The sequence below is a fragment of the Ambystoma mexicanum genome, chromosome 9, assembly GCF_040938575.1.
Source record: "Ambystoma mexicanum isolate Mex_15411 chromosome 9, UKY_AmexF1_1, whole genome shotgun sequence".
Taxonomy (NCBI): Eukaryota; Metazoa; Chordata; class Amphibia; order Caudata; family Ambystomatidae; genus Ambystoma; species Ambystoma mexicanum.
The window spans coordinates 746082640-746094851 of record NC_090931.1 but is presented as its reverse complement, the minus strand read 5'-3'; the positions used below and the strand labels follow the sequence as shown (position 1 = coordinate 746094851).

General features: G+C 43.9%; 1 protein-coding gene across 1 annotated transcript in view; it reads right to left on the bottom strand.

Moving 5' to 3' along the window:
* NAB1 (NGFI-A binding protein 1) overlaps nt 1-9942 on the bottom strand; it is a 226022-nt gene extending 216080 nt beyond the window's left edge. Inside the window, exon 1 of the mRNA XM_069615674.1 lies at nt 9679-9942. The gene's annotated coding sequence lies outside the window, so the exon portion shown is untranslated. The remainder of the gene's footprint in view (nt 1-9678) is intronic.
* Nucleotides 9943-12212: the final 2270 nt, after the last annotated feature.

The window sequence follows — 12212 nt, the reverse complement described above, 5'->3', positions numbered from 1 at the left end:
ATATCACACCTATGTGATGATTAAGGGGTGGGAAGAGAATTTGGGCTGCTCTGGGAAGGAGACAATGGACTTCCTCCAACTCAAGGAGATGCTAATTAGGAAGGATCGTAAATGGCCTCTGCCTGAAGGAACTGGGAGGAGATTGCTCCTGAGCTGCAAGAAGAGGAAGGAGGCGGGGACAGACAACCATTTGTTGATTCACAAGGACAAAAAGCACATTTTTAAAAAGACTGATAATTAACTGTGTAAAATTGTGAAAAATATGTAAACCCCAGACTTGTGAACCTAATTTTTGGCTGCACATTTTAAGAGGCGCCAGAACTCTGTGCTATGTTCTGGGAAGTAACAGTGGAAATTATGGTTTTACACCAAATGTATTTGTGTCAAAAGCATGAAACTTCACACGCGTATGCCCCCATACAATGCACACATTTGTGGAAATTTGCTCCGAAATAGGACCATGTGTTCCGGACAAAAAGGGTGGAATTCTGTCAAAAGCAGACCCAAGATCCCACAGCGACGGGGCTTGGAAGGGTATATGCTCCACAAAATATGTGATCTATGTATGTTATTGTTAGAAAGGTTGCACATTTGTAAATATGTATGGTACTAAAAGAGATTTTATGTTTCAAAAGGCAAGGGGAGGATTCTCTGGCCCATAAACCCCCATCATCATGGTGACACCCTGTTTTCTCCTCCAATCAAGGGAGAGAGGAGACTCTAGCCAATAGCCTGCCTAGGAGGCACCCTTACGATAAGCCAGCATACACACACCCTCATGATAAGCATAAATAGAGACAGCTGAGGACTTAGAAAAGACACACAGATGCACCCACTAACCGATTCCTGGCGGAGTACCCTGCGAGAGGACCATCCATCTTCCTTGCTCCAGACTCCAGAAACTTGGCAAGCAGAAAGGCCCATTCTATAGCTGAACCATTCTCAGCTTGGCCTTAAAATTCCAGAAACCAGAAATCACCCCAAAAAAGAATCATTACCAGAATCAAAAGACCCAATCCAGTTGTACCGTGCTGTGACCAGAGAACCACTGCAGACCCAGTCCAGTCGTGCTGTGCCGTGCAGACCAGAGCGCCTTGCTGCCCAGTCCGGTGTGCCCAGCAGCCTGTCCCGTCCGGTGTGCCCAGCAGAATTTCTGAGCAGAATACCTGATCTTGACGGACCAGAATTCCTGACGGTTCTGTTCAAACATATATAGTGAGTATCCATAGTATAGGACTGTGTCACTAGCATATGTACTTTCCATAGTCTATCCCTATCTAAATCCATCCTATCTTGTCGTCAGAACCTGATATTGTTAGGAGTATTTTTGAATTGTCAGAACCTTCTTGCGTCAAGTCTCTCATTTGTTTTTAATTTCATAAATCATAAGGGTTGTGAGTAAATAATTTGAATACCAGAAAGAAATTGATTATCCACCACATTCCCAACTTTCCATAGAACCAAAAACCGCATTCCAAATCCATATAGTTTTCCCGCAATCGCGATTACCGCGCAGAGAAAAGTTTGCCGCGAATTTTGTTTTAGGTGAAATTCTGGCACGTGTAAAATAGCTTTCAATTGCACCTGACCTCAGTTTTAAGTTGTCACATTGCTCCTTACTATCAAATCATTGCTAGTGTTTGTCTGCAACCATATAAAGCAGTTCCCATTAGAATTTAAACATTTCTAGCAATTTAAACCATATTTAGTGTTTTACCCAATCCATTCTCCAGATAACTGTTAAAAACATTTTGACAGTTTGCCAATCATTTCTGTCTCTCTCTTGTGTTGCTGGGGGGAAATTGGGATTGATATTTGTGTGAATTCTGCATTCCTGAATACTTGCTCTTTCTCCTCCTATCTCTTTACATTGCTTGGTGGGGGGCTAAGGGGTGTGCAGGGAGAAATAGTAACCATACTGCTATTTGATCTGAACATACAAAAAAGTATTACTTCTGCGCTATATTGTTTTGCTCATTATTACTCCTTGTGATTAAAGAGATTGCTTAGTATGACATCACCCCATTGGTGATTATTGTATACCCGTTAAACCTAGTGTGATTATATTGTGAATACATAAATAAATACTTTGCAAACCAGCCCGATTCCTGGTTCAGTGTGACCGGGGGAGTTCCAAGAGAGGAGCGTGATATAAGTGGTACTTCGTTCAGAATAAAATAACTTTTAGACACAAATAAATAAATAAGGATTTCAGTTGTGCGTTACACGCTAGGCGTTGACTTAGGTGAAGTGCCGGATTGAAATCACTTACAGGATCCATCTTTCATTTCACTCACTGTCAGTTGATGGTTGGGGCACACAAATTCGATCAGACCACATTTGCGCGGCTCTACTTCACATATTCAATTTAAACTTTGCTATGAGACCTACAAGGCATTTGTCCTAGCTCAATTTGGGTAAATTGGGAACTACAGAACATATGGCCAGAGGGTCCAGGAATAGTAGGCACTAGGCTTCCTCAAGGTTGGAAATGTATTTTGCAATTTTGCCCAGGCAGTCATCAGACCAAGCCTTTTCTTCTGTTCTACTGCCATTATCCAACTCCTTCTGCAGTGTGTCTTACACCTTCCTTGCTCTCCCTTACAAAGGGGTGGCCAGCTCATCTTTTTAAACATGCTTTTCCTTCACTATCCAAGTACACTTCAAAATGTTTGAGTATGAGCATCGCATACAGAACAGGATGAGTTGTTGCTTTTGATTAAATTCGAAAAGTATTTTTCTGAAAGATATTTGTATTAACAATCATGAGCCCTGGCTCTTTAACATATACATTTCTCTCCTTTGATGCCTCATTTCCTCCTTCTCCCCAAACTTCCAGTGCTAAGCTGACAACACACAACTCTTCTTCAAACTTCCTACTGATGGCCTTGCACCCTCCTTCATCCCCGACTGCCACTCTGCCATCCAGGCCTGGTGCACCGATAAGGATCTCTGCCTCAATGCCAGCAAAATGGAGATTCTCCCTAATGGGTCCCCTGCACCCTACTTCTTCCCTGCACTCTGGCCTTCTTCCATGGGCTCTCCCGTGCCCCCTCCTCTGATCGCAGAGATCTCAGAGTCATCTTCAACTCCTCCCTCTCCTTCATCCCTCATTTTCAGGACATTGTCAAGAAATCCTACTTTCAGCTCTTACTTCTCAAAGGAATCCTACCTTTCCTCACCTTCCCCCAAAGACTCAATGTTACGCGTCCTGTCGTTCTCTCCAGGCTAGACTATTGCAATAGCCTCTTCCTTAATCTTCCTTCGTCCACTCTGCGACCCCACCAGCTAACCCAGAATAGGGCAGCGAGAATTATCCTTGGCCTCAAGTCCAGGGACCGCATTTCTCCTGCCCTAGAAAGTCTTCACTGGTTCCCGGGTCTTATCCACATCCACAAGGTTATCTGGGGCTGGGGACTACTCTTATCCTCAACTCTTCCTAACCAAATGCTCCCCTTCTAGACACCTGCGTTCCTCTGGCCCAACTCCTTGCATGTGAAGCAGTTTGCAAAACAGAGAGCTGGTGGTCGATCTCTTTCCTCGGCAGACTCCCTTCTGTGCAATAGCCTCCCCCTCCCTCTGCGTCTTGAGCAGGACCTCCTCAAGTTCCGGAAAAGCCTCTTTCTCTTTACCTCTTCCTTCTTCCCCTGTCTTCCCTGCTAATCACACAGTAGGGCAACTGATCAAGTCTAGACTAAATCATACAATTCATAACGTGTGAACGCTGGTCTTGGCAACCAAGAAAGGACTGACCGGTTGCCATGGCACCGTCAGACAACACCTTTCTCTTTGTTTACACAATGGCTGCATTCGATATGCGAAGCAGCTTAGCAGACGTGGTGGAGGATCCACGCTGATATAGTAAGGGTCTCGCTTTGCATGCTTTCAATCTTTGCTTCGGGCGTGAAGCCTACTCACCAGCTCTCACATCACGGGAACACTGTCTTAGTTTTACAGAAGTGCTCGGGTAGAGTAACATTTCAATTGGTACTGGATGTGTATAATACACATTTACAGGATTCAAATACGCAACCGCGTACATGTTTATTTGATAGGTTTTTATGTTAACACTTTGGAAGCACAATAATACTGACAGTTCCTTTCCATAGCCACAAACTCATGATGTATTTGTAATTAGCGCGGACGTTTTACTAACTTTAGGTTAGAGTAAGTGGACATTCAACAGTAATATACCGTTTCTATATGTACAAGTCAGCATATATGCAGCTGTGGATATATACGCAGTAGTAATAAGTGGCATGTAGTTAATTAGAATTATGTTCTATCTAGGGATTTAACTGGTTACTACTACCTCAACAGACCGCACAACACAAACAAGTTTGTCACAGAGTACAGGTAAATGAATCATTTACTTCTATGTTCTTCAGCAATAATAGAATGGTTACAATTGAGTAAATGTAGACGCAATTTGGTGCCACAATGCAACATAAAAGAACAAACTTATCCATATAATTTGAGACAGTCAGCAAAAGTGCATTATTGTTTTTTGAAATTACTACAATCACAGTGGCTAGTAAATTGATATGGTGGCATAAGTTCAGCCATAGCTCACTAGTAAATGATGCTTTGTCAATGTAGATGTCATGCATTTTGAATTTTAACTAAAAAAAATGTTTTGTTCTTCTCTTTCATTGGCTATGCCAATGACCATGTCTTTTTACCTCATAATCCTTCCCCTTCGCCCATCCTTCTTTTCTCAGTCTCACAACAATACACGACATAATTATGTTTCTAATACATCATAATACCCTATTGCATTACAGTAATGTCCTTGTTTTTTTCTATGTAATGTGTTTGCGTTTTTTCCATTTGATGCAAATGTGTTTTTGGTTTATATATACTATGTGCAGCCCTGGTTTGAGAAAGGCATTTCTACATTTGCCGAAACACGTGTTACCATATAGGGCAATTTGTTAAAACAATACTAGAACTGTATGTGTTAATAAACTACAGTTCTGGAATCACTGAACTTGAAGTGTGGCGCATTTACATGCAGGAGGGTGTTCTAAGTAAATATCCAAAGAATACAATATAACAGGTTCCACTTTTAAAGGAAAAAAAGTCCAATAGCGGAATCAAAGAAATTTACAATACTTCAAAAATATGACTTTCATCAGACTCAAAAGCAGCCTTGCCTTAGTTTGCAAGTATTCTATCCAAGCTTTCATTGTTGAGGAATTGCTCAGCCGATAACCGAGATAGATGAATTCCTCGAGATGATTAATCACCTTGCCGTCTATTTTCCATTTAAAAAATGTAAGGTTTTTACCTGCATTGAAAATCATGATATTCGTTTTGGATGAATTAGGTTTCAAATTATTATGGAATGCATATTCAGAAAACATTTGCAATTTTATTTGTAGTCCAACTGGAGTGAAATCAAACAAAACAATATAATCTGCAAATGCTATCCAGATCAATCTTAGGGAACATAGACGTGCGGGAAATAGGTCATTAGATTTCCATATCTCATCTAAGTCACTAAGATAGAAGTTAAACAATGTCACTGCATAATTACATCCTTGTTTTAATCCCAAGTATGAATTAACCGGTTCAGTTAATGCACCCTCCTTTGTGGTTCGAATGTTATACAATGTGTTCTGATGGAATTTAGCAATTCAGTTAATTAAGTAGACTGATATACCAATTTTCTACATCTTTGACCATAGCAAATCGGTTCTATACAAATTGTTCATTTTACAACTGTTCGAATGACAATTCATTGACCGAATTGTGAAGGTCAATCGTACCATATATGTGGGGGGAAACCCCCCACAACCTATATATATATATATATATATTCACGTGAACAAGCACTCAGCTGAGTGTGAAACACGTTGTGTGTAGGTCGTGCATACCGGCATCCTGCCTCTGTTTTTGTTGCTGCTTCCCAGCCGTTTTTTATGTATTTTTTGTCCAATTCTTTGGTCATATTAAAGTATTTCAAGACTAATTTCTTTTGCGAGCTGTGCTAATTTTGGGTCTTTCGATGGATTTTTTGTCTCCTATCTGACCGCGGAGAGTGCGGTTCACCTTCTCCTCTTCTTTTGCGTATTATATATATATATATATATATATATATATATATATATATATATATATTCGGTCAATTGTGAAAAGGTCAATTGTGACCCTTTAAATTCGGTCAATTGTTCATTCGAACAATTGTAAACAAACAATTTGGGTAATACCTAGCAAATCACGTATCAAAAGCAACCGTCATATCAATCGATGCGATATATAAAGTACTCAGTTCTTTTGATTTGGTGCCTGCTAATTGGTGGGCCATGATGGTTGCATTCAGGGTTGTGCTCATGGATTTTCCAAAGCCAATTTGAGATTTAGAATATGTGTTAAGAGTTTCCAGTTGTTTGTCCAATTCAAAAAGAACAAGAATAGAATGTTTTTGCTGCAGCATCGGTCAGCGAAACAGGCCTATAGTTTACTGGACTTAATGGGTCTCCTTTTTGGAAAATGGGGATAAAAATAGCAGACACCCTTGATTCTGGTAGGACCCCTGAGATCAAAATATTTTCAAATTTAATTTTCAAAATCCTAGCCCAAAATTTCGTATCTGCCTTATATACACACAATGGAATATGATCGGGGCCAGCAGCTCTTGAGTTGGATAATTTATCTGCATCTATGACCTGCTGCTCTTCAGATGTTTTGGACTACGCCTCCCTTGATACCTCACAATAGACTATGCTGGCTAGGGCTGATGGGAGTTGCAGCCCAAAGCATCTGGGGGGCCAAAGGTTGCAGACCTCTGCTCTAATGTCACTTGTGGCATGAAGTGAGATACAGGCATGAAAATATGGAGAACTGGGGTGTGGTTGGGGCTGCTTGACAAGCTACATAAAATGCGATCACCTTGCTGACTTAAGAAGATTAGAGCTATGTGAACCGGACTGTGGGTGTTGTAACTGACTAGAGGACTACACGGTCCCCCTGCAGGCATCATCACCCTTTCAGGGAGAACAATCTTAAAAAGGTGAGGCGGTGGTGGTGTATTGGTATGGTTCACCTACTAAAAGGAAGAAGGAAAGTTCTATATAAAGAGCGGTGTGTGTTGGGACTGGAATTCGTCTACTTTTGGGGCAGAAGGCGGCTACGTCTCTAAGGTGGTACAGGAATAGCTATCTATCAACAGAACAAAGAGCACAGCATCTGCTTTCCAACTTTCCAAACAGCCTACTAACTGAGCCATGAAACAAAAAGTGCTATGTTTCTTGTCTATTTCATTTGTCCTTCCGTGTAGAAAGACATTTGACTGGAGGTTGCTTTCAAATGGGGTTAAACACATTACTTTTGTGTCACCTAAAAAGTTTGCCAATTTAGGACTGGGGTTTGATTCACAGAGCGTTTTCCTATAGATTGTGCCATTATAAAACGCTTCTGTGAATTAGGCCCGGTAGTCAGGCGCTTGTCCAAGTGAAATAGCAACAAATGATAACCAAGAGAGGAGAGCAAGGCCTAGAAATGCGGGCTTGAAAACGCCTTTTGACGACTAGACGAAAATCAGGTACAGATTCGTACCAATGCATCCGTGATTACAAACTTGCTCATACCAGCCAAACTGAAAAGGAATTTTTGTAAAAAATCTAAAAGACGTCCTGGCATGCTCGTACTGAACGTGTGCATTTGGGACTAATGCGGGCGAGCCGCCTGGGTGCAGTACGATTGAACAATAATGTGTCATTTCCCTTCACTTTTCCGTGAGGTGGGTGGACAATGAAACGATGTATAGTTAGTTTGCAACTGCAGCTGAACAACGCCTACTCCCAAATCCCTCTCGCTGTGGATTGCTCTGAGAATCACCCACGCAGCAGGCATTGATCCATCCATCCATCCGCCACCCTCTACCCTAGGGCAAGAGACAGGAAGAAACGCATCGGCCCACAAGCACACGCGTACAAAGCGATCAGATTGCAGTGCAAGATTAAACAAGAAAGAAAAGCTCCTACGATCGGCCCAACAAACATGCACAAGTTTGCATGTCGGTCCAGAGGAATTGCAGTGTTGGCCATTTAGATGCATCCGTCGAGAGCCCCATTCATTTGTATTCACGAAGGGATATTTTTTTAAAATCCGATTCATGGAACTTTCAGCCCGGTGCAAAGTCACTTTGCACTCTAAAAATATAATTTGCACCGCTCTGTATATCAGGGTGTTCGTTGCCAGTACAAAGTCACTTTGCACTTGCACCGCGCTAAAAGTTCCATGAATTAGGCCAATAGGTGTGTAAACGTGCGTGTGTAATTATAGAGCAAGCGCAGGACAGTCGCTCCTATCTCACAATGATGGCTCTGGGGTCAGTGGGTGGGGTCCATGTGGCAAGAGCACAGTATACAAACGTTTTGCGTAACTAAGGTGCACAACTATGAAAATGACCACACAAAATAGAATGCGACGCACCAAACTGTATGGAGCCTAAAAATAACAGTGCAAGTATTATGAGGTATACATATTACAAATTAAAGAAGAAAACATTGTGACTGCATTTCACGGTGGCCTGCACACGCGTCTGAATATTTGCACAACACTTTGTACAATCCTAAACTAAATACCAAGTGCATATGATTACGACCTGTGCTGCACAACGCCACATTCACGTGAAGCACTTTAGGAAGAATGGGAAAAAAAATCAGAAAAGGACAGAATTATAGGGTGACTATTAGTGCACACCGAGTACACGTTAAGCATAAGACAAGTGAACCTTGCAACTACATAAGTGAACAATCAGCAGCGCCTTTAAATAAACGAGCCTTGGAATTTAAAAAAAAACTGCTGGTTTCGAGCAAGTACACTTGGAATTAATGAATCCATGCCACGCTAGCTTGCAGTCCTCCCAATGTGGTCCACTGCACTTCATGCACTTTCTAGGATGTAAAAACTATGAAATAAGTTAAGCGTGGAAGGACGTGTACTACAAAGATAAAAAGTGCAAGCCCACACATGTGTAGTGAACTGTGCAGCACACGGCACATGTTAAGTTTGTAAAGTTGAGAGGGCATCAAGCCGCAGAGGTAAAAAGTGTGCAGTGCCAAGTGCACGTAACTAAGGATTGCAAATGCAGATGCAGTTGACTGTTTCGCTTAAAGATCAGAGAACAAGCAGGTGTACATTGCTGTGAATTGCAGAACATATGTAAAATGCAAGGGTCGAGTGCAGGCTTGCTTCTACCGCTGTAAAGTGTATTCTGCAGCTTGTGTGGCGGCTATGATGGTGTGAGGTGTACACAGCATACATGTTTATACTGTGAAGCGTACCGTTCTGCTGTATAGTGCTGTGACGTGTTGGGCACGCGCAGTTGTCAATTACCTTGAAGTGAGCAGTTCAAAGGACACGCAAGTATGCACTTATGTGAAGTGTGCATTGCAGACCAGATGCCGATGTGGATTGTGCAGCGCATGTGTATTATTCAGGACAGTGTCCTTATACTAAATACTAATATGCGATTGTGTATGTGACTGTTAAAAGTGCAGAACTAGCACAGTTGGACATATCTTTCAAGATTGCAGCGCACATTCAGTTTTGAAAAGGGAAGACTAGTAAAATAGCGTGTCTTGCACACATAAACGAGTTGAAGGAGTGTTAGTCTCCCAATAAGTACGTTCATAAGGGTCCTAAAGTGGCAGAATGAGTTCTACTTACCCAGAGAACCAATATTAGCGTGCCCCCTCACTCAGCGCCAGCTGCGAACCCCTAATAGTAAGACTGGCACTCTACCCATCGGGGTTCCATGTGGGCACGGCCACTCTGGGGGTTTACGGAGGTCTCCTGCCCTCTCCGGCACAGGAGCCGACTGCGATGGAGCCGCGCGGCAGTACAGCTGCTGGTGGGAGTGTGCCAGTGCTGGGCGCGGACAGCACCCCTCCTCCCCGTCCCTCCTCCGCCTCCAGCTTCTCCCTCCCCCTGCACTGCTCGGATTGGGATCTTCCGCTCTCTCTATCTCGCGCGCGCGCGCGCGCGGTTGTCCCCCTCCCTCCCTCCCACACACAGGCCTGTGACGCAGATCCTGCGTGGGAAGGGAGGCTGGGCGTGGGTGGTTGCTGCCTGGAATACCGAACCCAGCGCTCACAGGCGCACCGGGGAGAGGCGGGGCAGGGCAAACTATAAAGGAGCGAGCCGTGGGATAAGAGGGAGGGAAGGTCCAGTCTATGACAGGGAGGTGAGTATGGGAGGAAATGGATAGGATGAGGGGGGAAAACACGCGGATGAGGGAGAGAACAGACTAGGGATGGCTTCGCTGAGTTACAGTGGAACAAGCATGGGTTGACCGATGTTGAAAGGCCGACATAGGAAGTAGTGGCGTCTGGAGGAGGAAAGGAAAAAAGAGAGTTTTAAATATTAGCCCATGGATGTGTAATATTAAATGACGGAAGGACTAACGAGGCGGGTGTTACAACCCGTGTCTTGTATTCTTTCCCTTCATGCATGAAGGCGATCGAAGGACGTTTGCACAGCGACCCTGCGCCCCCAGAAAAAAACATGTTACATATTAATATTTACCTACATAGCTCTCAACCATTTCTGTCGCAAAGGCGGGTGAAAACACCAGATTTTGTTTTTGGTAGTTGAGAGGCCATTGAAATGAATGGGCGTGTAGGAGGCTTGGCGGGTGAGTCAGCTCTTTACAAGGTGGGTGACACCCACCAAAAGCGTGTGAGTTGAGAGCTTTGTACCTAGCATCATGTGCACCCCTTCAGGGTGGTTGGTTGCTAACAAAAAGCAAACCAAATAAGGTATCTGGTACTCAGTGGCATCTCCAGGAATAAAATTTAGGGGGGCACAGAGGGGTGCTCAGACAAAATTTGGGGGTGCGGGGGGCTGCCTATAAATTGGCAATGTGTATGCTTTTCCCAAATTGACGTGGGCAAAGTAGTTCAAAAGTGGTCCCGGGGGAGGTAAACATTGTGCATTTATATAGCAAGCAATTCCGTTGTATATATCTTGATGTTACTGATATTGTCTCATCCTATATTGATATTGAAAATATATATTGGTATATTACCAAAATTTGGTATATCGCCCAGCACCAGTTAAGATGTTGCCTGTGATCATTGGCTGGTAATGGGCACCTGCCATTTTATGCACTTTGGAATTATACAGTGCCCATATAGTGCCCCAATCGCATCTGCTGTAGGGGGCCTTTCACAAGTATGCCATTAATACCCACGGTTAACAATGCCTTTTTGTGCATCTCACATCTGGCTGCGGGTGCTTTAATGGAAGGTCTGTGCAGATCACAGTTGAGGCTGTGGGTTCCTTTCTCAGCAGTGTCTTGGTGTGGACATTTTATAGTGCAAATGTAGCAAGAGCACTGAGAATATCCAGATGGGCATTTGAGCTAGAGGAGCACAGTGTGTGTGTGTGTGTGTGCGCACGCTATAACAGCAGTCAACCAGGAACAAGATATGATCCTTTGAAGTAGTGTCTTCTGCAGAGATGGAGCCACGCTCCACCACGTCACTGCAACCCGATGACCGCCTTCTGCGAGAATCCAAGAGAAGGGCCGGCCAGGCCTGCGCAGCCACCTAAAAAGGGGGCGGAACACGTGGAATGAGGAAGAACAAGCGAAAATGTGGGCATTTACGAGGGACGTGCCACCGTCAATCGCACCACCCATACGTGTGCAAAACAAACATATTCGTGGAAATGAACAGGGAACACCGGTGCACGAAAAACCATGCGCAAATCCAGAACCCCCTACACCACACCACATGACAGCAGGCGTAAACGTCAACGCGCGCACTAACAAATGCATAAAAAGCAAGCTCGATCAACAAACGCACGTATACAGCCACGATGAATTCATCATTTGTTGCAGCAGTCATCCTGGGACACCGCAAGAGGAGGAGGATGGCCAGGGCCCAGATCTTCCACCTGAAAGACCAGCCTTTTTGGGATGCCTGACGACTAGGTCTATGGCAGGTATAGGTCCGCCCCCATATATATCATCCTAGACCTGGTCACGGAGTGGGAAGATGAGCTTGCATCACCCACCATGTGCCTCCAAGCACTGAGCCCCTTGCAAAAGGTGCTCACTGTTCTGCATTTTTTGGCCACTGGCTCATTCCAGCGGACCACCGCCATATTCTGTGGCATCTCTCAGGCCACGCAGTCACGCTGCCTGCACCAGGTGTTTTCAATCATACCTGCACATCCTTCTGTCTGCCGGCATACCT